This window comes from Hypomesus nipponensis, chromosome 6, assembly GCF_054491055.1.
Source record: "Hypomesus nipponensis isolate SF chromosome 6, ASM5449105v1, whole genome shotgun sequence".
Taxonomy (NCBI): Eukaryota; Metazoa; Chordata; class Actinopteri; order Osmeriformes; family Osmeridae; genus Hypomesus; species Hypomesus nipponensis.
The window spans coordinates 8,617,057-8,644,840 of record NC_140366.1 but is presented as its reverse complement, the minus strand read 5'-3'; the positions used below and the strand labels follow the sequence as shown (position 1 = coordinate 8,644,840).

Below are 27,784 nucleotides of genomic sequence, written 5' to 3'. Positions count from 1 at the left end.
TTTACGTTCCGGGGAACGGAGCACTCGGAAAGGGAGAAGAGAGTCAACATTGCCCCATTGACTGTGGTTGAGAGGCCTGAGGTCTGAACCAGCCCTGACCCCCTCAGTCCCCCTTCACGTTCTCCTCACGGCTCTCACACTGGGTCAACACTCAGTCAATCCATCAATAAATCCATTCCTTCTATCAATCATGTGGACAGTCAGCTCTCCTCGGCTGCTGACAGCCTCCTGTCAAGAGGCTGTGTGCCGTAAAACCATGAGAACCTTCTGCTTTCTCCATCAGGGAGAAAACGAATGGCAAACGGTACAGGTACAGTGCATCCTCTTATAATCATCAGGGTTTTAACTGTTTCTTTTTTTTCTTGAATGGATGCTGACAAGTGAAATCAACAACAATTTGAGAAGTTACAGGACCTGGCGTATATTGCTGCAATTTAAAACATCCATACACATGCCCCCTGTGTGAGAGAGAATAGGCTGCTGGTGGTGTTCTAAATCAGGCATCATTTTCAAAGTCTGTGGATGTGTATTGTGTTGCATTGAAGACAAAGCCTCTGGGTTCCCTTCCCAGACAAGTGCCTTGAAGCCCAATGTTCCAAGGGCTGATAACCACTGCGGTCTAGGAATATTCTAGCGGCATGGCAGATTAAGGCCAATGGCCATTGTAATGCACCCAAATCCAGATTTATCGGATGTGATTGGACCTTGTTTTACCATTAGCAATCGAAAGACCCCCAGAGGAGGCATTGAGACAATAACAAGACAAGAGATTTAACAGTATTCTCCATGTCAAGAGGCAGTGTTCCCTGTAGCAGACAAGCTCAGTTTCCTAGTCAATAGATCTTGCTTTGTGGCAAGACCATGCCAATACACAAACAACATAAAGAAATTACCTATTGAGATTCTGACGTTAGGAACATATATGTATACTGGGATTAAATGACAAATGTTTTGAGCGCTAAAACAGGACACAAAAGCATTGCAGAAATTGTATGAATTGTGGTTTATTTGGCATTAACATAGAAGCTCACGGGTATCAATGGAAATTGGATCAAGAACTCAGGTTTTTATTTCTTATGACACGTGTTGAGAAATCGTAAAATGCAGTAAAGAGACAGGGAACAGGTTCTGAGCAGCCTCTGAGAATGGTCAGTTGCAGGGCGGGTACAGACACTGGGAGTTATATATTAACCCCAGCTCCCTATTGGACCTCAGACAGGATCGATGGCTGGATGCTGTGTGTATGGAGGCCATGAGCCACGGATATTGGATGTGTCTGTTATTCATTAGTCATTATTCGGTCAAAATGGATGTAGATACCCCCATCCTCAGTACCCAGAACAATTCCAAGAAATAGGCATTTAAACCCATTGAGATTTTGGCAATGAAAAAAAGATTTGGCTCCACTTTTTTTATTTACGCATCCAATCTGTTTGGAGATGAGAGTAGTCAAACGATGGGAGGCAGAGGCATATTATCACTAGGAAACATTTAAGTGAACATTTGGTGATAAAGGTGGCCAGCCCCCTGGCTTAAAGCAATTAATTCAGCATCCTGACATAAACTCCTGGCTCCATTGACAGCTTGGAGCTGAAATAAAAATGCGAGTTCTCTTGGGAACAGAAGAAGATGGCAGGCTCCTTTCTAGACTGTTTGCTCACTGGTCCTGAGAGCAATCTTCTCCAGTCAGAATGAAATGCAAGGACACAAACAATGTGCCGGGGAGGAGAATGGAGGATGGCGAATGAACAGTTTGGACTATTTGCACAGCAGAAGGGCAGCCACAAAGGCTGGCCGATAGCTTTCCCATGAATCAAGCGTGGTGTCTTAAACTCCTTTTGTTACCGCGGGTTTGCCACCCTTCTGTTAGATAAGACTGGGGATGCCATACGCCTCTAAACACCCCTTTTTTCTGCAAAACTGTAAAGTCACGTGACCACATCTGCATGACCAGCTCTTGATTCTCCTCCATTTCGCTCATTATCATTCCAGCCTTTTGTTTTATGGACTGAGTTCAGACCTGCACGTGTCGTCGTTTATTTGTGGCTTTAGCTGCTTTTGGAGAAGCCAGGGGTTGTGAATGAAATCTGGCTGCTGCTCACAGCTTTTGCAGGCATCGTTGAGAAGCAAAACAAATGTTCCACCTGATAGTTTGGTGGGAAGATTCACAACCACAGAGCCCTCCCCTTAACCCTAGGCAAAGAAACAAGCACCCATCAACTGTGGTAATAGTTGAATGAATAAAAAGTATCTTATTGACTTATAGTGCATTTTGCATCCTCAATCACCCACCCATCCCCACTAAAGTCCCCCCCCTGCCCAGATCACACTGGGTGGCCAGACCTGGGGTCTGAAAGGCATACAGATCGGCGCCTAAGCTCTTTTTGCCTTAAAAAAGCGACATTGTACGTCTCAGTGAATGGCCAACAGCTGTTTATCTAGTGAGAACTTAGTATTGAGATGTGCAAGAAGTTCCCTGCGACGTTAGCTTTTTGGGCCTTAATGCATTATTCTGTCTGTTCAAATTGCTTCACAAAAACGATGGGAATAGTCACCTATGTTTTCTAAAGGCACATGATTGGGAGAAGCATTAAGTGCTCTGAAGCTAACTTGTACAGACTCGGTGATGCTATAAACATGCACCTCTATGGCATTAGTGAGTCCTTCTTAGATCTTACAGATTTTGTTAGAAATAGATAGGTACTTTTTTCACCCCCCAGGGAAAACTGCAGCATTACAGTAAAGTATCAAAGACAGTTATCAACAAATTACACACAGTAGTGATTTGAAATAAACAATATACACAGTGTTCACAAGTCATGTTCAGAAGAACCAAACAATAACACTGTTTGAAAGGGAATGTGAAATAAGTTATTTGAGACACGTCACAGCTGATCAACCCAGTTTTTAAACATCTGAAGTAATCATACCAGACTGTAAAATACCTGTTAATGTTAAACGTCACAACACCAAAAGAAAGACAATTTATGAAGAGTCAGATCTCAAATGCTATCTCCTTTAGGGTTAGAAATAAACCCTAACCCATAAAAAGAACGATATACAAACTCAATTGACAGAATCGAGCAACTGTCCTGCCCAGTGCAGACTATGACCACATCAGTGCTACAGTGTACGGACGTGCATGTGTGGTGACGTTGTGAAGGGCCGATGAAAGTCCTGGTTGTGTTGTGGTATGAGACGTGGTTCAGGGAGGGACACACGGGTACATTCTCTCAGACAGTGGCTGAGGTACTGGGTGGTGCACGATTCTTCATGGCTCGCCGATGTTGAAACACGGAGCTGTTCACAGAATTTCACCACACAATCATGTGCACACTCCTCACCTCACCTTGGTGCTTCACTTTGGCACTGCTTGAGAATTGATCCACATTCAAAGAGAATCTACGCCGTGTATGTCAGTTACCCACGCTTAACTAATGACCTAAAGTTGATTTTACAGAGCAGTTTATTGTGGCACCGAGTGTTACCTTTGCATAAAAAATTCCCTAAAGTGTAAAAAACTCTAAAAGCCCAAAGTGATTCAATAACATGGCTTTCCATTCTGGAATGTTCCGCTCCTGTGTTGAGAGTGTGAGGTCTCAGTAAACAGCATTCAGAGCACAATGTCCTGGGTGTAAGGGGCAGATGACTCAAACATTCCAGGGCAGTTCAATGTGTAGGATTCCAGGCTAATAGTATTGACTTATGACTATTAAAAGGTAACTATAGGAATATTATGAAAACCTCTAAGTGATTCTGTGAAATGTATTTATAGCTCAGTCATAAGATATTTATAAAAGTGTATAAGTGCATGGAAGGACTGCCTTCTGGTTTTATTCCAAACAAAGGTTATATTAATGCAGTGCAATAATTGCGAATGTGCAAGAATTAATGCAGTTGTGCTTTTTCAATGCCAAATTCCCATTCGGTTGTGTACACCTATCCGTGCCACTATTGTGATGTCTACCATCTGAGAGTAGTACGATATGGGACAAGCTTATGAAAGATTTAACACCAGGCCCTAAGCTCTGAATCTGTCCCTTCTCCCCGAAGCAGGTTTCATCCCATTGTACACCCAGGGGTTGTGCATTCTGAGTGAATGTCGGACGAAGATAAGAACCTATAAAAGCTTCCCTGAAAGCGGAAAAAAAGGAGAATGAGAAAAAGGGCCAAGTGTATGAAGGAGACCAATGTCTTACCTAGCTACCAGGTTATGACCTTGCGATGGCACCAGAAAGCTATGTGGGAAATGTTTAACAAGACATCCATCTTACTTGGTCCCTCCCCAACAAGGACATTTGTTTTACAGTCATTAGGGTCCTATTTTTAAGCTGCTCACCTGTGCTATCATTCCAAAGGAATAGGTGTACTGTCGCACTTTTGATTCGGTTTTTACTATTTAGAAACGGTATTTGCTACGCTCGCTCACGCATAAAGAGCTGTGCACACAACGTTCAATGACGTCTCATCTAAGCAAGCTTTGGTTATTCACGAAATAATTCAACCAAGGACAGCAAAAGTGATTAAAGGGAGCAGTATATTGAATGACACATACACATACAGTATATTGCAGATATATGGACAAGGTGCTCCGTTTCCTTGGTGTGTGGACACAACAGAAAGCGCTAACCGACGGGAGAAGGATGTCTGATGTTTACTACGTTTACTACCCGAGAGTTTACAACCGCATACAGTAGTTTCATGTAAAACAGGCGATGGCCAGGTGCTCCGTGATAATACAGGGTGTGCTCTCCATAAAGATCCAAAACGTATAAACCGAACCAGACAGATGTCTCCCTGTCTGTGTCAACACCACTTCTCTGTAATTGACTCAAACTCATTCTAACCGACCAGTAAAGATCTTATGAGCTACAGAATAGCATCCAAGCCCTTACTAACAACCATTCCGGAAACTTACAAGGGTCTACAAATCTTTACTTGGTTGCAAAGACTTGATTTCATGAGGCTAAGCGGTACTTTTTCAGGGAAAAACAGACCCGCTACATGGAAAGGACACACCAAAGACGATCGGGCCAAAACTAGGCCTTTCTGAGAATCTTATCATTCGTTAGCGGTGAGTTCATATCGCTCAGTGTCAACCCACAGCACCAGTCCTGCCACCCCCCTGTGTCCCTCCACCCTCTCGGGGGGGAGGGGGGGGGGGGGGGCGGGGGCGGGAGCTCTCAGAGAGCTGGGGTAAATGATTGACCTGACACTCCCACACTCTACAGTTCCTCTAGTGTTTGGCTGGGCCTGTTGACACAGTGGAGCTTCATGTTATTCCCCCCCCACCGCCCTTAACTTCTCTTTTAAACTCTTCTCTTCAAGTTCCACGACACACCACTCAGGCTTGGCTTGGGAGGATAACACACAAACAAACGATTGGTTCACCAGGGCACATAAGAGAGCCTGATTGCTGCCCCTCTGACAAAGACATGACAAAACAGAGAATGGATTCTATGAGGATGAATGAGGGCCTGTTTTTGACCGGCCTTCATTTCCTGCATCCAATAAAAGCACTTGACAGCCTGGAAATGAGCATCGGAGTTCTCATTCACAGTATGAATTAAGACAGAGCTCGAGGGCCTCTTTTAATTAACACACACATACACACTACAGAATGAGCCATCACCCATTTATATCACCATCAAAGTGAAATGAGATATGGACCCGGCCAAATTAATATAGGGTTGTCGTTGTCAATTGTCATTTCCGCAACCTCCTGTTTTGTGTCATTTCTACAGTATAATATCTAGGCTATGTTGCCAGGTGACTGTTTTATAGTCAAGAAGATCATAAGTGGGCTGATTAATTTGACCATTGGATCCATCTTTCTATGTGTTTAGCTGAAGACTAGCTAATAATGGCCACCTCCATTGCTCCAATCATGGCCCGTCTAGAGGGGACTGAGAAACATGGAGCTTTGCACTTAGATGAATCCGGTCCTAAAGCTAATATGAAATATCAGCGTTCTCTTCAATAGGGCTGAGCAGGACAAAGCAAAAGGAAAGTTGTCCATTAATCATTAACTGTACTAAAAGCCTGGCTCTTTGTATTCCCTTGGTGCCTGGGTTATCTAGCTGCCATGTGACAAGCCGGGGCCTTTTTCTAGTAGATTGGGAAAAGCCAGTGAGCAAACACAGGTGTTTTGGAGTCAGTGGCGCTGTCAGGGACAACCGCAAACATGAGCAGTAATGCCTGATCCAATGAGACACTGTGTTTGCCTGCTGCTTTCTGGTGATCCAGCGTTTCAAGCTCGCCCGCTCTTGCCCCCCCCCCCTCACCCCCCTCATCCCTCTTCCCCCCCTCACCACAATTCACTCTGCACGTTCGAAAGTGAGAAGAAAAGGCATGCTGGGAAGACGCAGGCTAAGGCATGTTAGCTAACCCCTCACTATCTAACCCCTCACTAGCTAACCCCTCACTAGCTAACCCCTCACTAGCTAACCGTCACTGGCATGGGCGTATCTAGCTGGAGCCCCCCCAAAAGTTTCATCTGCCCCCCCCCCCAAACAAAATTAAAATCTAAATGTCTTTATTTATCTTCCTAAAACCCACTAGAGGACACTATTTAAAAGGATATTTTCAAACATTTCTTCTGGGGAAACATGCCCCTGGCCCCCCTAGTTCTGCTGGGTCACAGGATAAATAATAGGTTTTATCTAGGGATTTAGCCCCCCAAAAAGTGGGAACCTAGATTCACCCCTGCTCACTAGCAAACCCCTCACTAGCAAACCCCTCACTAGCTAACCTCTCACTAGCTAACCCCTCACTAACTAACCCTCACTAGCTAACCCCTCACTAACTAACCCTCACTAACTAACTCCTCACTATCTAACCCTCACTAGCTAACCCCTCACTAACTAACCCTCACTAGCTAACCCCTCACTAACTAACCCCTCACTAACTAACCCTCACCAGCTGAACCCTCACGAACTAACCCTCACTAGCTAACCCCTCACTAGCTAACCCCTCACTAACTAACCCCTCACCAGCTGACCCCTCACTAGCTGACCCCTCACTAGCTAACCCCTCACCAACTAACCCCTCACTAACTAACCCTCACTAGCTAACCCCTCACCAACTAACCCCTCACTAACTCACCCCTCACTAACTAACCCTCACTAGCTAACCCCTCACTAACTAACCCTCACTAGCTAACCCCTCACTAACTAACCCCTCACCAGCTGACCCCTCACTAGCTAACCCCTCACTAGCTAACCCCTCACTAACTAACCCTCACTAGCTGACCCCTCACTAGCTAACCCCTCACTAACTAACCCCTCACTAACTAACCCTCACTAGCTGACCCCTCACTAGCTCACACTGACGAGAAAAAAAAACTGTACGCCGAAGGATGGCCAAACAACAGGGGGATGAGCAAACTCATTTATGCTGTAAAAGCCCTCACTGTCGAAAACAAAACAAATGTATTCCCCTCAAGTGGGGTTATATTTTCGTGACCTCTTCCAGTAAATGTACAAGGCATGAGAGATTTGCTCCTCAGAGCCAACCACATGGTTTGAATGGCAGCATTTAGACCCCACACAATGGATCAACAAAATCACATAATCACCACCCAATGCATTATGCAGCAAACTGTACACATTTAAAAAAGCAGTAGCATGCAATTTTCATGAATATGGGTAATGCAGAAGTTGACCCGTACTGGCGAGTTTAAACCATTTCAATGTGTTTTTTAAATGGCTCTCTCCAATGATGCAAAAACACAGAGTACAGTACTGTACTTTTGCCTGGCACACGTCCGACCGGGTATCTATTTTTGTTCAAACACCTACGTGTTTGTACTTCTCCCATCCGTGTTTCAATTCACAGCAATCACTGTTGCTGTAAACCAGTGAATTATCAGTAAAACAACGATAAAGATGTTTGATGTAAACACACAGAATCAACAGATGAGAGGGTGTAAAGTTGTAAAGTAAGGGACAAGAGGAAATGAGTGCGGGCCCAGGTTCTCTAATCTAACAGCACAGGCAAGCGGGAGAACAATTCGTCTCAGATTAAAACAATGCACAGAAGGGAAGAAAACCTGTTTACAGCTGACTGAAATGTGTATTGTATTTGGTTTGTTTCGAGACATCTTAGACGAACCCCACACTGGATTTCAAAGTCACTGTGATGTGCATTTGACGGGCTTTGGAGAGAGGGCATGGAATGATCGACACACTGACAACCATTTGCAAGATTAGGACTACAGATTAAGTTAACACACTGATTGTGCCAACAGCAAATGCTGGGCCAAGTCATGAAAGTGGGTTCCAGAAAAAGTGATAAATGTTCATTTCAGTCATTCTCTGTCACTCATGTGTTTTTTTCTTTCCCAAATAAAGGCATATCTAAATGGTATCTCCACTCACTGTAAAGCACAAGCTCCCGTTAGTAAGTCCTCTGTACCTGTGTGATCTTCACTTCCCACACACCCTCAGCCAAGGCCTCTCCATGTTCACCTTGCATTAGTGCTAAAACAGCTTGTGTATCTATCCCCAAAACCTGCTGGCACTAGGACACAGGGGCAAGTAGGCAAGAGACACTTCCACTTCAACTCAGTAGCCCTGCATCCAGAGTCCGTACCATTGGGTCTGAGATGCATCTGCTCCAAGTCAAAGGCCGGAACGGCGGGATCTGTGCACGGCTGCTGCGATGGCCATGCTCCAGCTCTAGCCAGTGATGCGTGTTTAACCGACATGCTTTCTGACAGAACACAACAACAACAAAAAACACGCACTCTGAAATGGCTGGGATCCCACTTAGGATGACCTGCCATGTTGCCCTCTGACAACACCGGAGGGGGAGAAAGCATGTGAGCTCACGCCGCACACACGCACACTTCTGTATACGCTCGTCCCATTTAAATGCATGCATGTAGGTGCAGCTTTGAAGTAAGGGGAGAAGGGAAAGGGGAGGGGGGTTATGCGTAGGATGAGGCAGCTGCTGGAGGGGGGGGGGTCACCTGTCTCCCAGGTAAACATGGCCTGGCCTTCCCCTGGGGCCAGCTGCAAGGCTGGGGAGCCCTCGGCTGGGGAAGGGCAGACTGGAGCACAACAAAGGGGTAAGCGCTCTCAATGCCAGGCAACCTGTCTGGGAGGTGTCTGGGTGGCAGACACAAAAGGGCCTGATGATGTGAGACAAACACGCCGCCACGTGTCCCAGGGAATCAATAGAGAAGCATGATGGAACAGACAAGTAAATATAATAGACATAACATTTATGTTGTCAGTGCGGAATGTGTGCAAAATATTTTGTTCTCACAGAAATACTTTCATTATTTATTCCATTAGGCCTAACCCCTATATTTGACACGTGATGATCTATATAAAATATTTAATTAATGTTTTGAATAATCAGATGATCTAACTTTGCGACCAGTTGGGAGAAGTCAGTAGGAAACTGTTTTATAAACCTTTCTAGGGACAACCCCCCAAGACAACCAATTAACCAGGAGCACACAGGTTCAGGAGCCAGACTGGGAGCTATAACCACATAGATAAGATAAGAGTGGCCCGTAAAAGACATCTAAAATATAGCAGTACCCAACAGTAACGTGAAGGCGTCTTTTCCAGGCCACTAAAGGGGGTGACAAACTGCCACTCCATCCACAAAATGAATGGCATAACTGGCTGTAAAAATACCTCTCGACAAGACAACAGCACAATGACAGAATGAAGTCTCACAAGAGCGAGATGGTGTTGAGCCTGGCTGGACGTTCATTCACAAAAGGAGGGCCATTTGGAAGAGTTGGGACTAACCATTAACTGGCACACAAAAGATCTCTTTCAGTGGCTCCTCACCTGCATTTACTGTGGTGTCGTGTCACACGAGTTTCACCAAGAAAATTTGCCTTTGCAACTGAATTCTTATTCATCCCCCTTCTTAGAGATTTAGAAAACAAAACAAAAAAAACCTAGATAGCATGTATAGTATAGATAGGATTAAGAGATGAAGGTAATACGGCATAAATCCCAGATTAATTGTAGATCAAACTAATAGTATTTAGACCTGGAAATCGGCCACATTTTAGTGTACAGTGTATTCCTTGTAGGGGGAAAAAAACGTTTCAGAGTAATTGTGTGTTGTTAATTGTGTGCAGAGTTCCACGTGTTTTTGCCAGCATGTAGGTATTTGCCCCCAATTCACCACAGTCAAATTTACAGTACTTCAAATATGTTTGGTCAAAGTATTTGTTTAAGGCAAATACTGTGTGTCCCTGGACTGTCATTGGCATACGTCCATTCACAAATCCAAGCCACCGCAACAGCGTTGAGATCCGAGTCTAACACAAACAATCTTCAAGATGACAGACAAGAGTGTCAAGGCTAAAACAAGTGTGTCAGGACCCGACAAGGTCACCTCTCTTTGACCTCAATGGGCCCATTTCCATTCATCCCCATCACTTTAAGAGAGCCCTAGCAAAACAGTTGAGGTCCATGTAAATAACTTGCACGGGAGACACACCGTGTCTGTTGGCTTACACCCTGTCCACAATGTTTTCCTTTCCTGGAGGTTTGTCCTGGAAACCGATCAGGGCTTGATAAAGCCCACTGCAAATATGAGGAAGATCGCCATCCACATGTCAAGGTTTACTCAGTGTGAACGAGTGTATATATGCACTGAAGGCAGGAGAGAGCGGAGACTCTGGCAGAGATCTGGAAAGATCTGGAATGATGGAGAGAACAGGGAGCTTGGAACGTGAACCCTCTTCGCGGGGAACCAGGGAAATGAAAGAACACGCGCTTCTCCTCGACGGCAAAGATGCTTCTGAGGGGAGAAGAGTGCTGACCGTGCGCATACCTGAATATAAGGATTACTCAGGTCAATAGATAAACAAACAGCAATGACCTGCCCTCACGCTCCTGTCCAGAAATACGCAGCAATATTGCCCATGGTGCAGAGACCCAGGGTCCTAAAGTAAAGCCTACCTGGTGGTTTCATCTAGAGGCCAGTAAGCATAACTGTGCATATGTCAGGCCGATAACGACATCCCCTCCCATCCACACACCCTTCCCAGCTTACAGACAGCAGCAGTGTGCATGTGTGTGGAGCCCCTTGATCAATGATGGTAAGCGCTCCTTGTCTAAACAAGGCATTGATGGCTAAGGCTCTAGTGCAAAGCTTGGCCTTCGCCTGAGAAGCATGCAGCGCTTCCATTAGTCTTGGTCAGAGAAGACCGGCCGTAATTGTTATTCATAAATTAGCGATCGCTGCTTAAACAAACCGTGCTGGTCCGTTGGTGGCTATGCTCCCCCAACAGACACCCTCCTCCCTTCCTCCTCCAACCCCCTTACAGGAGGGGTTTTGATGGGGGCTTGGGGGGGGAGCTGGGGGGGGATGTCAGACCCAGGGCTCAGCAGAAACCTTGGAGATAAAGCCCCCTTTCTGCATACAAAGAGCTTCTCTCACATGGCTATACGGGAGCTCCGCATCCCAGCGTTGCCAATCTCCACTTCACTCCATCGCCACCAGATAACAGGGTATTCAATGTTAATCTAAACGCTGGAGTGTTCTATCAGATCGACTTCTCATCAACTGATAAACGGCACAATAGTGATGAGGCCAGAGTGATCAGAGTTCGAGCTGCAATGAACAATGGCTGTGATGAAAACAGATAAAGTGCATCCGTTGGGTTCAGAATACCCCCCCCCCCCCCCCCGCAAAAAACCTTTGCCTTGTTGGGATTGGCAAAAAGAATACAGAGAATTAAAAAAATAAACCTGACAAGAATTACAGTGCATAACATTAACGCGGGGTAAAAGGAAGCCGTCAAAACACAAATGACAAACTTCACGACAGGCCTCAAATGAGCGGTGAAAAAAGATACTTCAGCTCCTTGGCTGTTGGTTGTTTTCACAATGTCAGCCATTCCCCCCCCCCCCCCGCCCTTCCCAGGGCTTAGCGATTACAATTCCAACCAGGTATGAGAAGTGCTGGCTTGAAAGCTACATCTTTGCCAGAGTCCTGAGCTATCATCTGCAGCCTCCTGCGTGAGTCTGGCTGTCCCCGCAGCCTAAAGAACCTGGGTGGCCGCGGCCATCTAAGCTCCCTCCCTCTAACACCATAAAGCCTTCATTTAGTGAACTAAGTCTACTATGACAGGGATCCTAGCTACAGTTAATCCCATCAAAATGGACCATCTTACACAGAGGGCACAATGACAGCGGGCGGGAACACAATGACAGTGATGTATTATGAGCGGAACTTGTGGGGAGACTGAATTCAGAGGCTGATGACATAACGCAGCCTGGCGTAGAATCCGAAAGCCTCTCCACCTGTACCTAAAAACAACAAGACACGTCCGCTTTCAACGCTTGTTTCGTTGCATCCTAGATACCGATATACAGTGGGGGCTGATAGGCAGAAGGAGATAAGCTTGTGGTGGCCTGCTCGGTGTTATTAAGAGACACGCTCATACTTATTTCCGTGGCAACTTCAATACACTGCTTCTGAAAGAGGGGGCCTATTTTTGCTGAATACAAATGTTCAGCGTTCAGGGTTAGTTGCTGTGTTCAGCGACTATTCACAGGACATGCACAGATGAACACAAATGTCAGCCGTCACCATTATTTTATCAATATAGAAATTTCTTCTTTTTTTTACACATCAGCTCCACTGTCTCAAGCCAGAGGGAGAGAAAAGAGACTCCTAGACTCCAAGTTGTCATACCGCTCTCAAGTCTATAGCCAGACATTTTTTTTTGTTTCCATGGCAATGGCAAAGCAGTCAACCAAGTGATTGCTTCCAATGAATTTTAGATAAGGCCCGAATGGAAGTGGCCTGATGTGATTTTAATTCAGAAGGAGGTCCAGTTCCCCCCATATTTGAATAAAGCAAACAGACCTGACGAGTAGGTCTGACAGACGTAAATGACATTGTCAGTGCAAAAATTATCTGCCAGTTTACAATCTGTTTGCTTATGGAGAGCAAACAGAATGTGTGTGGCATGGAGCGGTTCTCTGAACAGCAGGAACCTTTGCCGGGGAAGAGGAGAAAAGGGGATGAGGTGGAGATTCTCTCGCCAGAATGCTGTAATCCATCCCATTTCAAAGCCTTTTCCCGGGAAAGCAGAAGAGAATATTACGTACAATATAAAAAGCTTCTACTCTAAGACAATCCAGAGCACTGACACCAAGATTTGACCAATATAGTGTAGAGGACAGTGTGGTGGGAATGGATGTTCAGAGGGAACATTCCAGTGTCAGTTACCCTGTGAGGACCAAACACTGTTTGCCTTTTTTCAGTCACAGAGGACTTAGGCCTATACAATAGCCTGTACCCAGTCTAGTCTGCCGGCTCCTTTGGCTCTTTTCTGTATTCTCTCTCACCTCCGGCTTTTCACACTTACCTCAGTTACTTCTGGTGTGGTGTGTCAATATTAGCAGATTCCACATTAGACGCCTTGTGTTGTTTTGATTTAAATTTTATTTTTATGATGCTAAAGTTATTACTCAAGAAATTCCTAGCACAACAGACTATGGGCCTGGGAAATGTTATTGTGTTGACCTATTAGGATTGTACTTGTAGGACATTTACACAGCCTTATCTGAGCTCTCATTAAGTACTTGATGATAAGATTGCAATGGTTGATGAATTTCAAGGACATACATTTTTATTTAATTTTTTGCGAATAGGATAAACCAAGTGTTGTTTTCTACATTTTAAAATCAACCGCATATTTCGCCTGAATAATCCGTTGAGACCTAATGAATTTTAAAAAACGAAGGTCAGTGGGTTTAAATGTAGGCCTAGATACTTAAATTTCAACCACACAGATTTCGTTTAACCGAATGGTCCTGAAAATGTGGTTTTAGCCTTCAAACCTGAGAGGTTAACACACTTCGACCAGGAACTGCTATAATGTTCAATAATAACACGTGTTTGGATAGTAAGGCCCGCAACAGTCATGGCAAAGCTGCTAGCGAAAGATAGAAAAGTGATGATGAATGGAAGAAAGGCGATGCAGTTACACGACGGCCCCTGGAGCATCACAACATTGCACTGTCGGACAGAAGAAAATAACTTTGAGCAATTATTGCTAACAAGAGGTTCCCTGATTCCTTCCTTTTATCCACATCTAATTTGCTCTTCTCCCGTTTCCTTGCCATGACGGTCGGTCATAAAGAGGTGACCATCATTCAAGTTGTTTGGATTGGAGCCCTGTGGTGTTTGGTTAAGAGCGTGAATGTAAATGTGACGAAAGAATAAGACTAGATTTACATATCAGCTTCAGCTCACACAGGCTATGTAAACATTCTGTTTATCTCTAGTGTCACTTTATGATTTGGGCAGAATATAAAACTGGACTTACCGCACACGATTCGAAAGACCTGAATGAAATAGGCTACGCAGTTTTATGCTTAGATTTTGTGAACTAAATCCCCTGTAACATGGTAAACAACTTCTAATAACCCTGGTCACATGTTGGAACTGCTAGTCTAAATTATAATGAAGTGCATCTGTAAGGTTTACTAAGTGTGTTAATTTAGCTCAGAACGATCGTATAAGTAGCTTACATTTTATGGTTTAACAACCATATAGCCTAGTAGGCCTAGAAATAATGTTATCACTCACAACTCATTTTAAATTCAAACTATCTACAAATAATAAGTCGAAGCTTATTATATAAATAAACAGATTGATTTGGATCAATAGTTCAATATTAAATCGAGTATAAAAAATAAGTGAATGTTATTAAAAGGCTCTTGTGATATTCGATTTAAAAAATTACCTTGCATCTCGTTCTGATTGGCAGGTGAATTAAGAGAAAGATGGCTCCACCTATGGGTTAGCATTAACAAACACAGGCTGCGATTACGCGGTTACATGAATACAAATGTGACTTGTGTATAAGGCAACTCTAACGTTTTTTCAAATCATGTTTTGTCACTTTTTGACGCATTCATGTTTTTTTGTGTGTTTACTTCAATGTTAGTGTTGGTCGGCTACACGCCTAAAACAGCAGACAAGGGATGTGAAAGTCTGTGAATCGTCAGGAGAACTTTCACCGATGCACCATGATGACTAATGCAGAGACCACCCCAGAACACCATCCATCATTGACATCTCAGCCTTTTTGCCACACCTGTGCTGACAGGATATGTTAAGTGCATTATTGTCTCATGAACTACACAATGAAAAACGGTTTCACGTGACGTCAGAAGCGTTACTTGTTTTCTGGCAGCTCTCAGACACAAGTAGGAAAATAAAAAATATTTTAAAATTTCAATTGTGTTTAGCCTTTATTTTATAATAGAAAGGATGTTTTAGGTTTTATTAAGGTTTAAAATACAGTAGGCTTATTCATTGTGAGATGGACATCTTTATTTTGGAAACAATTTATGAAAACTCATTAAATCATTTGTTGTGCCAAAAAAATCTAATTGAGTCACAACTGAAAGTGTGACGGTAGTCAAGTTTTCATCGACCTGTGATTGAGTACGCACACAACATAGTTCGGCTGCACTCACTTTCTTCATGTCAGCCAAATGGAAGTCTGGGCAAAAAAATCCTTTAAGTCAGTAACCCTGCAGTGATCAATGGTTAGGCAGCTCTTTATTACTACCAGCTGCTATGTCACCCATCCAAACCAAGCCATAATGTTCAAAGCCACAGAGGCATTTTCTGCCAGAAAGAGTAAAGCTTTATAAAGCCATACCAAGGCTGTTTTTCTCCTTCCTGCTCACTGTGCTAAGCCAGTGTTGCCTGCGGGCCCAGCAGGAGGAAAAAAGTAGGAGAATGACATCATCTTTGTGAGACTCAATGGCTGTGGTATTTCGTTTTACTATGGTATAATGCATCATGCATTATTTCATGTCAGAAAAAGCATATTCAAAAAGGAGGACAAAATGTCCTGCAGAATGATCAGATCTCACACTGGATCAATGGGCATGTGTGTTTTGGCGCCTACAGGCTTACCTGTTCTTCCAGAAACTAGCCTGACTCACATCCAAAATATTCTCTGAGTCACTTAACACGGCTTGGAAAAATGGGCCAATTCTTCCAGGTGATTGATCATATATAAATCGATCATTATGCCAGGGATCCTCAGAGAGTTGGAGAGTGAACATGTGACTGTTCCATTGTATACTTCAAAAACATGGAAAAAGTGTGAGAAAGTTGTCAGAGCTCAATTTTTAGTTTCATACTGGAACACACAGGTGTAAGAACAAGGGCATAGGTAAGAGGGTGCTTAGGTATTTCTAGTTTACACTCAACAGATGTCCATAAAAGCGACTCAAATCTTCTTTATATTTGACAAGAGCACCCTCTGGTGTTGTAAGCATGTCATTCCTGAGGGGAGGAATCAGCCATTTATTTTTCGATGTACCCTTGTTATAGGGTGTCTTTAAATGCATAACATGACAAACAGGCTATTTTTAAAATACACATTGATGTACATATTTATAATTTGTCATACCTATATGGAAAAAAACTGCAGAACAATAAAAGTGTAAGGTGACTTGTTTTTGACTGCATACTGCTGCCATCTAGTGGTGTCTGTGTAGTAGTGACCAAAACACTCAGAGTACTCAGAATGTGACTACATTACCAGCAGTGGTTAATTGCAGAATTTGGTCGAATACAGTAACATCGAGTAACTATGTCTGCATCCTGCGCAGTCTTGATTGGTTTAAATGAATGTTATTTAAGACATCTGTAACACAATAGCCTACCTGTGGCAGATGTTACTGAACATCATTACTAAGATGCAGCATCTCTGGCCTTAGGCCTTGCACAATTTCTCTTTAATACCTTGGGACTGTCTACACAAGGCAAATATCGAAGGTCTCTGAAGCTGTGGTGACAGAATATTTACAAGTGCAATGTCCCTGTACTGTTGGGGCATTGGTCAGCGTTGCCTAATGTCAAACAAGCTCAATCAGCTCTTATGTGAATTGCATGTTTTGTGGTAGGCAGTGTATCAAATATTATAAAAGTAATATGCTCGGCAAATAATGTTTCTATTATATACAGATTTTGTATTTTGGTTCCCACATCTTCAATGGGAAAACATTGCAAGACATCCAATTTCAGAAGGAAATGTTATTATCATAAGGAGGTACATAGTTCTTTCATTTATGGATATGGAGGCTAATTGGCTAGTTATTTGACAGTGGATGAAGGGTAACATTTTAAAAGATTGCTATAAACATGTTCTCATGGAAAGAGCCAATTTTCCTTCAGAAATTCTGAGCAACATAAAATCCCTCCTCCGACTCTGTTCAGCGTCTCATTATTCCTAGTCTTCCCGGGAATGGATATCATTTTATAATTTTATAATACATGTATATTTAAAAAAGCGATTGTTTATTAGGGATTATTAAGATAGAAGGAAATAGTCAGGCATTGCGTGAAGAAGCGTTTGAATACAAAATAATGCACACATTACGTTGTTCTTTCAAGGAAGCTAGTTCACTGTTTATGAGGCAAAACCCCCCAACATTTATGGAGTTATTGGTAGGCTTATAAATAGCCCAAATCTTATTAGTAGTGATATTTGAATATTGTAATTGCCACAACAGAATGGTTACTGAAGGGGAAAAAAAATAATTAAAATAACAACAGCTAAGGCTCCCAACAAACTTCTCCTTCCCCAAAGTACGACTATCAGTGAGACACCGTGTAGAATAACCCAGAGAAAACAGGGCTGAGACCCAAGCAAGGAGCGCCTGTCTAACGGTGATGGGTTAAGCAGCGCTCGCAGTCACAGACCGTACTGCCGCTGAATCACTTCCCGCTCAGTCCACACCAAGCTGCTTTTTCCACAAACCTGTCTGTACCGTCGCTCACTCCATTTGAAACACATTGGCGGTTAACAATAACAGGGCTCCCCTGTGCATCCCACCCACTCTGGAAGGAGACAAGATGGAGATCTCTCCCTGAGAGCAGCTCTGAGCTCGGCTCCTTCCCTCACAGAGCGTCAGTGTCTCCGAGCGGTAATAGATTATATCCCCCCAGTCTCAGCTGGGATCCTCATTTCCTTCACCTTTGACCCCATCCATACATGTCACATCCTCCTCCAGATCAAGGTGAGGGAGAGTGGTCATGTGATTGGGGGGAGGGGGAGGGGGAGGGGGAGGGGGAGGGGGAGGGGGAGGGGGAGGGGGAGGGGGAGGGGGAGGGGGAGGGGGATGGTCAGCCAGACTCCGTGCTGGGAGACACTCTGAGGGGGGGGATACTTATTTAAAGAAGCCTGTAGCCGGAGGAATCCAGCCAGACACGTGTGGCCCACCAACACTGTTGCGCTGAGAAATAGCTTTCCATGATGTGAAACCCCACAGCATACAATGGATAAATAACCATAATGGCCTATGCAGCCACCACCTAAAACTAGTTGTTACATTGAAATATGTGTAGAGGGCAGCTCAACAAATGTGCCAACAACTAATAAACTTTGGATAGCAAATTCTTAGTTGTGTAACCCTCGTTGTAACATTTGCTGTCCAGTTAGCCATATAGAGGTACTGTGAAAATGTGCTTGGATTTGTAATATTCTCACAATTATAAAAGTTTTGGTTTTGCATAAAGTAAGCTCAATGTAGTTACTGTTACATTTTGTGCCTGCAATTTTCTGGCCTCCAGTCAACCTAAATACGTGATTGGGAAACTTTTTAAACTTTTGGATTATTCTGACTCAGTGCCTCAGCATAAATTGGAGATGTTTAAGGTCAAACAGAACCATACTTTCACTCCCTCAAGCATCAGCCAGTCTGTTGTTAGCCTCAGTGTGTAGTTATGAACACACACACACACACACACACACACACATGCATACACAAAAACATGTGTACCTGTACTTGTACTGGCAAATACACTTGAAAGACACACACACACACTTGCATACAAATGCCAGCTCTACAATTTACACTGTTGGCTCTCAGTCCAACTGACCTCATAACTGTCAGGGACCCGTGTAGTCAAAAAAAGGAGGATGGAAAAGAAACAGAATTTGCTGCCAACAGCACATATTCACTGAGATCATCCCACAAAGCTATTGTAAATCATTCAGGACCTTTACATGGCAATGTGTGTGATTATGTCACAGCACTGAAGCGTTTATGGCTCAAAGCATCGTGTTCCAGGTGTGGGCACACGCTGTGTCTTATTCTGCGAGCTAAAGGATTAGCACTGTTGATTCATGTATTTATTGCGCCAGGCTATTTAGCATATTGGTTCAGGATTCCTCTTTTTTAATATATTTGGGATGTGAACCACCGCTGCTGTGCAGTGATTTGTGCCATTCCATGGCTCATTGAGATTTATATGTGATGGAATCCTTGATGGAATCACTCACAGCACCTCTTATTGAAACTCTCACCACAAAAAGTTAGCTATCTGGATATGACAGACCTCAGACCACACTAGTAATTACAGGATAATTTATTGCATAGAATATTTCTGCTGCCAGTCATGGCCTTAGTTAGGAAACTTGGTGTGTTTATGAAAATCTACGAATGTCCACAAGATAGCCCTTGCCACCTCTGATAGAAGCCCAATGCCATCAGATTGAAGCCTTGAGTTCAACCACACAGTTGAAACAGAGATGTTCTACAGAGGCATGTTCTGAATCATGTGGATTCCATTTGTGTTCGGTGTTGAGAATGTCCGGCTTAGAACACCCTTCTGTATCTTTCTATCCATCTGCTGCCGGCCAAATTATCATATCCTCCAGACTCCAATGAGCATAAATCAGCCTCGACAACATGGACGTGAGTTTTCCCCAGCCGTCATAAAACCGTGATTTAAAGTCTTAGGCTGTCAAAACACAACGCGGCAGATTTCGCCTTGCTGCCCATGTGAGGAACACAAGGACTTCATCTCATCTGAGAAATTTATGGTCTCTCAGGGAGGCTAAGGTGATTAGAGCCCAGGCCACCAACAGACAGAAAAACAGTAGGAACCCTTTGCAAGCTCCAGCAGAAAATCTGGGTCTGAATTTATCCATCAATCCAGTGAGGTCAATCTGTGTCAAGAGAGGAGGGAAGATATATGACTTGTTTGGCATATTGGTTTGTATTTGGAACATTCCATTTGGTTATACTGCATTTGTGAGTTTTGGAGTTTCTACATTAAATAGTACCAAAGGACACACAACGTATTACACCCTTGGCACATTTTGTGGCCAAGTAAAATATACAATGGGTGTCGCCCATGAATTTCAGGCAAGATATTTGTGTAGATGACTGTACAGTCCGGCTCTGTGAAATTTTATGTCTTCAAGGTTTTTTTTGTTCCTTCAAACAGAGAAGCACCACGTTGTCACTATCCACCCCCAGGTCACAGTTTAATTGACGCTATTAATGCAAACTTCACAGTCTTCCTCAACCATTGGTAATACAAACAGCACTGAGTGCTCGCTACGGTTGGTTGACTTGATGGGCCTGTTTGTTAAAACAAGCTTCTCAGGCTGTTTAACTGGGACTCCAAAGGCTCGGTGGGAATGCAGTGGAAACGACAAATATGGGAAATCAATGAGACCAAAAACAGAAAGAGCGCTGCAAGATGAAGCCTTTCTAGGATTCCCCTCTGTCTCACTCGTTCGTGCTCCACTGAGTGGCATGTCAGTCGTGGAAACAGGCCCGCCGGTCCTTCCTCCGCCCCCCCTCCCCCTCCCCCGCCTCCGCCCCCCCACAATGAATGATAGATGTGTAATTTTCCCTCTAAACACAAACATCTTCAGTGTTTTCAGCTGTAGACTATTCACCCGGGAGAAGAAGAGACCACCGCAACAGCCGAACAGGGATGGTTTTTTTTCATCTATTTTTACAACTTCCATTTAATTCCCTCACGGATCGTTTGGCTGCATGTGAAGAAAGCCCGCTCGGCCCTCACAAGATGTTCCCCTGAAGAAGTCTTCCTATTATTACTGCAGGTGCCTTTGTCAGAACTCCCGTAAAATTTTACAGATGAAGTTGTGAAAGAATGTCAATAAGACAGTAATCGATGACCAAAATGTTTCTTCCAAAGTCTGTCCATTATCTGCAGCTAAAACTGTGATATTTTGGCATGGTATTACTTTCTATCTGTTTTTTCTCACTTCTGATACTTCTTTGTCTTATATAATCATGGGATCACATTTACGTGGTATTATTTTGTGTTCAATCCATATCTCAATCCATAAGAGTGCACAGTAACAGAAATGAGTTGTTGTCCTGAAGTCTTTCCCCTAGCCAGATGAACAGAAAGGGATTTTCCAGGAGCTTACCTGAGTTAATTGTGCATTTGCGTGGGAGAGTTCAAGACAACCCAGCATGGGGTCCCCTGGGTGTCTGGCCATGCCTTTTAAAGAATCACAAGCTCAGATGGATTACTGCTGGAGGTCGCCGCTCCTCACAAATGTACATTGTCAAGCACGGACCTCTCCCATTTACTCAACATCCTGGTTTGTATGTTTCTATGACATTTGACTGAAATATGACTGTTTATATACAGCGTGTATATACAGACACATACCATCTGTTACACATACATATTTCTTATGGGAGTCAGATGGCTGAGCGGTTAAGGAATTGGGTTATTAATCAGTTGCTGGTTCGATTCTCGGCCGTGCAAAATGACGTTGTGTCGTTAGGCAAGGCACTTCACCCTATTTGCCTTTAGGGTAATGTCCCTGTACTTACTGTAAGTCGCTCTGGATAAGAGTGTCTGCTAAATGACTACATGTAAATGTAATGTAAATGTAATCATAAACCATGTAGACCTGTTGTTATTATTAGCCGTGTTACTCTATTAGGAACCTGTAGTTGTGCAAATCCAAGAGTATCAGAAAGCGCAGATCAGAAAACTGCCAGTTTTGTCACCCAAATAGATAATATTTTCAGACACATCTCTGCAGTGTGAAGAGACTAATCTTCCAGCATCAATTAAGACAGAAGGTGGCAGTATTGCTGTGGAATTCTCCACAGCCCTTAATAGTGCTGTGAGCACATGCCGTAGGCACTTTTACAGACCCTAGCAGCCACAGAGTTGTTTAATTTAGATTACCGTGCGACACTTGGACTATAAAAGCGACACTTCGAGAAGATATGACCCTAGATTGTTCCAGAAACTGTTCATAGAGAAGGGGTTGTTTGTTGCATTCTCTCAGCCCAGCTGGTCAAGGGCATGCGGTGGTGGGTCTGTCTGAGGTGCCGCCTGTAGCTTGCGGTCGTCTGAAGCAAGGGTCAGTCGGGTCGAATCCCCAGCTTAGCCGCAGGGCAGCAGTAGCTGCTCTGTGGTCCTGTTGGTGTTGGCAAGACCTTTCCACCTGCAGGCCCCTGCTTAGATTTATGGCATGTGGAACAGGAGCTTCACTCCCCTCTTCTGTGAAGTAAGATGTTTTTTTGTTGCGTCAATGGAGAATCGACTTTATTTAGCTTTCTATTTTATTTTATATTTCAAGTAAATATACGTCAGTGGATGGCTGGTTTGTGCAATATAAAATAAATCTCACCAAAATATTTGCAGAAGAACTTGTTTTTTTATTGAAAATGAATTATGGTTGTGTACGCTTGCTTTGGTTGATATTACTACTGATTGCTTCAGGAATTTACGGGTTATGTTCATCTACTTCCTCACGTTTGTATTTCATGTGTTACCTCACCTTTTTATGTTAGAGAAAGAGTGAGTAAATATCCATTCATCTTTACTTGTGTGCTTCGGCAGAAATTACTAACCTTGAATTCCACGTAAAAATCACAACCACCCTAAACAAAGCATCATGGCTACATATCCAGACCAGAATTGGAGAAATCAAACCCTTATAAGAAATAAATCACATCCATTATGTTAGCACGCATTAAATCGCTTTATAGTCAAACTACACAATTCAATAAGGGTCCAATTCAGACAGATCTCAAAGTCTTCTGACATTCTTCACTACGGTATTCTCTTAGTTTTAGTTAATGCTAATAAAGGTAAGATTGAAAAAAATGCCTTGTAATTGCCAAACAATAATAATTTGAACTTGTTTATCTTGTGGAAACTCTTTCAAAACATGTTTTATACTACGTCTCATGTAAAAATGTATTCTAAAAACAACACACAGTATTCCAAACACAACTTTCCTGCACAGGAGTCGTATGAAGTGTACATTACTTGTGTACATTACTCACACATAGTCCAATAAAGGGACACCCTTATACTGAAACACCTTTTTGGGCTGTGATTGGGTTCCTTAGTAATTGACGGTGACAAATTGGAAGAAGAAAGGCTCCGGTTGTGCCGTCAGTAAGCAGTACTTTGGGTCTTTTAACACTGGGAAATGTTCCCATTCAGTTGAAACCAAGGGTAGAAATGAGCAACACGAGCTGTCTCTGTCTTTGTTGCTGAAAGGGTGTCCTTGATGCCTGTCAGGAAGGATGGGCTCATGTGCCTGAAACAAGTGTTTGATCTAATGATCCTATCTGAGATGTGGCAATGTCAATTAGGCTAGTGGATTCCTCTCAGATTGTTGAAAGTAAGCCCCTCTGTGCTCGAGATACAATCACAGTCATGGCAACCCTCGCAAAGGGGAGCATTGGCCTTTTCACAAAAAAACACTACAACCCTATGAGATCATTTTCTGTTTCATGTTTTCTGAATTGCCGCCTACCTGGGCAACCAAACGTCCTCTTTCTTGCCTTAAGCAAATCAAATGTGTCTTTTACAACAAGCTACAGAAATCTGCTTTTTGGCTCGCCATTGATGTTGTATGTGGTATACTTTGGCCAGCTGGTCGTCAGTCACACTCATGGCTTTCTCTCTGGCTTGCTTCCCACTAGGTTAACTGACTCTGTGTGACTCCTGTGATCTCTATCAAAAGCACTCGGAAAGCAGATGCATGTGTGCTTTAGCTCCACCGGCAAATTATGTGTTTTCTTTTTTATTGAAATCGGAGTCCATCATAGGCCTATTAGGAATGCATGTTGTTTTTCTAGCGAACGTATGTCCTCTTAAAAAGTCGGTCTGCTTTCGGAGTGAGCCCTGAAGAGAAGACGCTGATCTAGGTGTTTATGATGTTTCAGGTGATGGCCCGGTATTCTGCAGTTTTGTAGAGATGATGGAAGACTTTTTATAAAGTGCGTAAGCCAGTAGGTCATCTGCGGTGATCAGGATATGTATCTGAACAGGCCGCTGCTTTGCAATGAGGACCAGGTGGATCCATCTTGGCCTTTCTTGTCTTCAATATGGACAAATAAGATCCAGGAGGGTCTGGCCACGGTTTACTCTAGTCATGTAGAAGCTACTAAAGAGAGATGGAAGGCTTTACATTTCAACATATCTGCAACATGTGGCTCATGATTTAATACAGCTCTTGGTCTCTCAACAGGACTCTTGAGTTTACAATCATCTTTTCTAGAAAAGTTAGGTGTAATTTAGTTGAATGTGAAAATGTTGTTTCACGTGTTCGTTGTGTGACGGAGGGGGAGGGGGGGAAATATTCCCCCTCCCTATTCGTTTTTAATCTTCCCATTTTACCACCACTCTCCTGTTTTTCAGGAACCAATTTCTATGACTTTTTGTCTCAGATCAACTACTCTCTTTGAAACCCTACCATTGTGTAAATCTAACCAACGCCATTAGCAAAACGTCATCGATGAAAATAAACAGAGCTTTTCAAAAAGGCCGATTACACAATTAAGTGGACCAAATTAGCAAACTACTTCAAGCCACAAGTTAGCCCTGAAATAAACAATCCAAATAGCTGACTAGGATATGTAAACAAGGTGAAAATGACCCTTGGAACTCCCCAACATTCTCTCCACGGTAGCCAGGACTGGTCCCAGGAGACCACCGGGAGAGATTAGCAGATTATTGCTACAGACTGAGCAATAATAAATAACTTCTTGGACTAATGTGACTTGCATTGAGTTGGATCAAGGAAATTAGAATGACTCGTTCACTCTTTAACGTCCTAGGCTAATGCAAGTGTGTACAAAGCTCTACACCATAAACATTTGCTTTCCCCATACAGAACAGACAAACTGTGGGTAAATTGGAGGTGTTTTGTTCCCACAGGTAACATATTTCTGGCTGTAATACAACATGTTCTGATCCCCTAATCTGTTCAGAATATTCTGTTATTGTTTGACTGGTTTGCCAGTTTTGACCATATAATGTGATGTGTCTGTGTGTTGAGGGGGCAGAGGTGATTTGTCTGTACTGTGTAAAATAGCTTTTTGATTTGGTTCACAGTAAGGGTTTAGTAGCCGATTTTGCCCAATGTATTTACATCCTCAGATGTTAAATGAGGGATTTCCTGAAAGAACTCGACGAGTCCCGTTTGAAGTGTGTAGAATTCTTTGCTTATATCTAGATTTAGAGCACATCATTTAGCACATTGTCTCTCTCCTTTGCACTATCCACAAATTCTGAGGTAAACATTTTTTTTTTTATTAAAAAGTGGCAAGCAAAGTACACTGGAAGTCTTGAATGGGCAGATATTTAAATCACAGAATAACCATTGTATTCATGCACGTCAGACTTATCGGTAGTAATTATGAGTACAAATGTGTGTTCATTCTGTCTTTGTACTGCATGTCAAGCATTATTTTCCTGCCCACACATCTATTGGTCTGACCTAAAGCCTGGCGCCTACTCAGACTGACTGCCACGGCAATTCCACCCTTAATGGAGCTTGGGCATTTGCAAAAACAACAACATCAAAGTTAAGCTATGTCTGATAGCAGGATTATTTAATGTTTGAGACTTGGTATTTTCTGGGTGGAGTGGAGGGGTGGTAAGATACTATCGTGTAGCCACAGCTTTTTAAATACACCACTTGAAGCAGTACATAATCTGCTATTTGCTTTTATCTGTAATTACGGTGTCAATTTGAAGTCTAAGGCTCTGTGAGATGGCTGATTAAGATGATGCCAGCAGATGTCAGTCCTACTGCAGGGGTTATATTTATTATTTTTGAACTTGGTTTTGTTATAGTGTTTTGAGAGGAAAGTCATTAACAATAGTTTGTTATTGGCATTTTCCTTGGATTTATTCATTTTGTTTTTACTGTACCATGGTATACCTTGGTAGTTATATAACTAAAATAAGTTCCAGGTACATCTTGGCCGTCATTGGGTGCAGTCTTCCTTCCACTAAATGTGTATCTTCTGTAAATGAACCTAATCCAGGTGATTTATCTCTTAATATCTGAGGTTTCCATGGGGATCTTTCTCTCCTGCAGGACGAGGGGCAGAGGTAGTTTTGACAGAGCTTATCGCTGGCATCGGCAGGTAATTTATAACAGCCCCTAGCTCACCATGGTAGATTATCTGTCTCCTCTGCTGTGCTTACAAACAAGACAATGCAGGTAGGACGTTTTCTCACCTCCACTTGAAAAAAAAAACGTACGTCACCAGCGTGCCCCACAGTGCGGGCTGTATCTAAGATACAGATACCATAAGGCCGCTCATTTTCCTCCACGTTTACTGGAAAGCTCCACTAATTTGAATGTGTCACAAATAATCTGTTATGTAATACTTTGGGAAGTTTTGTCTGTCAGGAAGTTCTTGGTGTTGACCATTTTATGTGTATTTACACAGCTTGTGTGACTGTGGTTCAGAACCAGCTTGTGTGACTGTGGTTCTCAAAGTGGCCCCAAGTGAAAAAGCACCTAAAGGCCTGTTGACTGGTGAATGAAGGTGGCAAAACCTGCTGTACCACAACTTTTGTCAGCTACTTGTTACATTCTTATCGGGGACAAGATAAGTTGATGAGGGTGAGATGGTGTAGTCGTGGGATGGTTGACAACTGTGGGTAGGCAGTCTTGGACACGAGACTTGTGAAAGCACGTTGTGACCTGGTAGCAAATGATCACTCATAGTGTGATATTACAAAAGAGATGGAGAGAGTACGTGTGAGACAGATAGATAAAATATAGACAAAAACTAGAATGGTTGGATTGCGACAGATGACTGATGACGACGCATGATGACTCTGCAAATGTTGACAGACTTCAGACAGCACTGTCTGGCCCCATTGTTCTTCGCAGTTCCTGTTGGTTTTACCATTGTCTGAGAGTGTGCACTGCTGTTGCAGGAAAACGATTTCAGCAAAGGCTTCTATGAGGAATATCCATACAGTACATATCAGATAAACATAAAGCTAAAGAACCATGTTCAAAAGGTCATACCTCGACAGTCTGTAAATGAACGTCAACAGAAATACTGTCAGCCCCATGAGGGTAGTCTCACAAGGAGTCATGTTGTTGACTAAACAAACATCCCCCAAAAGCCACACTAACATTGTTCCCTCCAGAGTACTTTCCCGGAGAGGAGAGTTAGAGGGAAAGAGGAGAGTGTGACTGGCGTCCCCAGTGTTTCAGTGTGTGACCTAATGCGCCTGCTTCCACCCTTGTGTGTTACTACTGCTGTTGGTGGCCCAGTGGGTGACTGACAAGCGGCTCCAGCCCCTTTGATCCTTTCTGCTGCTCTCTATGGCCCGTGACCACACCCACGCCAGCGACGTCAACCGCCAAGCAGACGGTCAATGATGTCAGTGGTCGGTGGTGTGTGCGGAAGACCTTAGCCAAAACAAGAGGGTGAGAATTCCCCTCAGAACCTGACCGGCCCTTTGGATCTGTCACTGGCTCCATCTCAATTCTTCACCTCTGGCTCCAGCCTCAACACACACAGGACCACAACTGCTGATGTAAGAAACTCCACGCGACTTTGGCAGCCATTTTGTTTTCACAGCTCACAGGCCCACATCTGCTCCACTCTTGCGATACCGCCGAAGGTCCAGCAGTCTGGGTCACCTTTGGCCTTGGTGGCAAGGAACTGCTCTCTTCCCTCACAATGAGAAGGTCACG

At 43.4% G+C, this 27,784-nt stretch overlaps 1 long non-coding RNA gene across 1 annotated transcript; it reads left to right on the top strand.

Moving 5' to 3' along the window:
* Positions 1 to 171: 171 nt before the first annotated feature.
* LOC146286889 (uncharacterized) lies at positions 172 to 15,238 on the top strand. The gene is made up of 2 exons (XR_014758528.1): positions 172 to 310; positions 14,945 to 15,238. It is a non-coding gene; the product is annotated as an uncharacterized LOC146286889 (long non-coding RNA).
* The last annotated feature ends 12,546 nt before the right edge of the window (positions 15,239 to 27,784 follow it).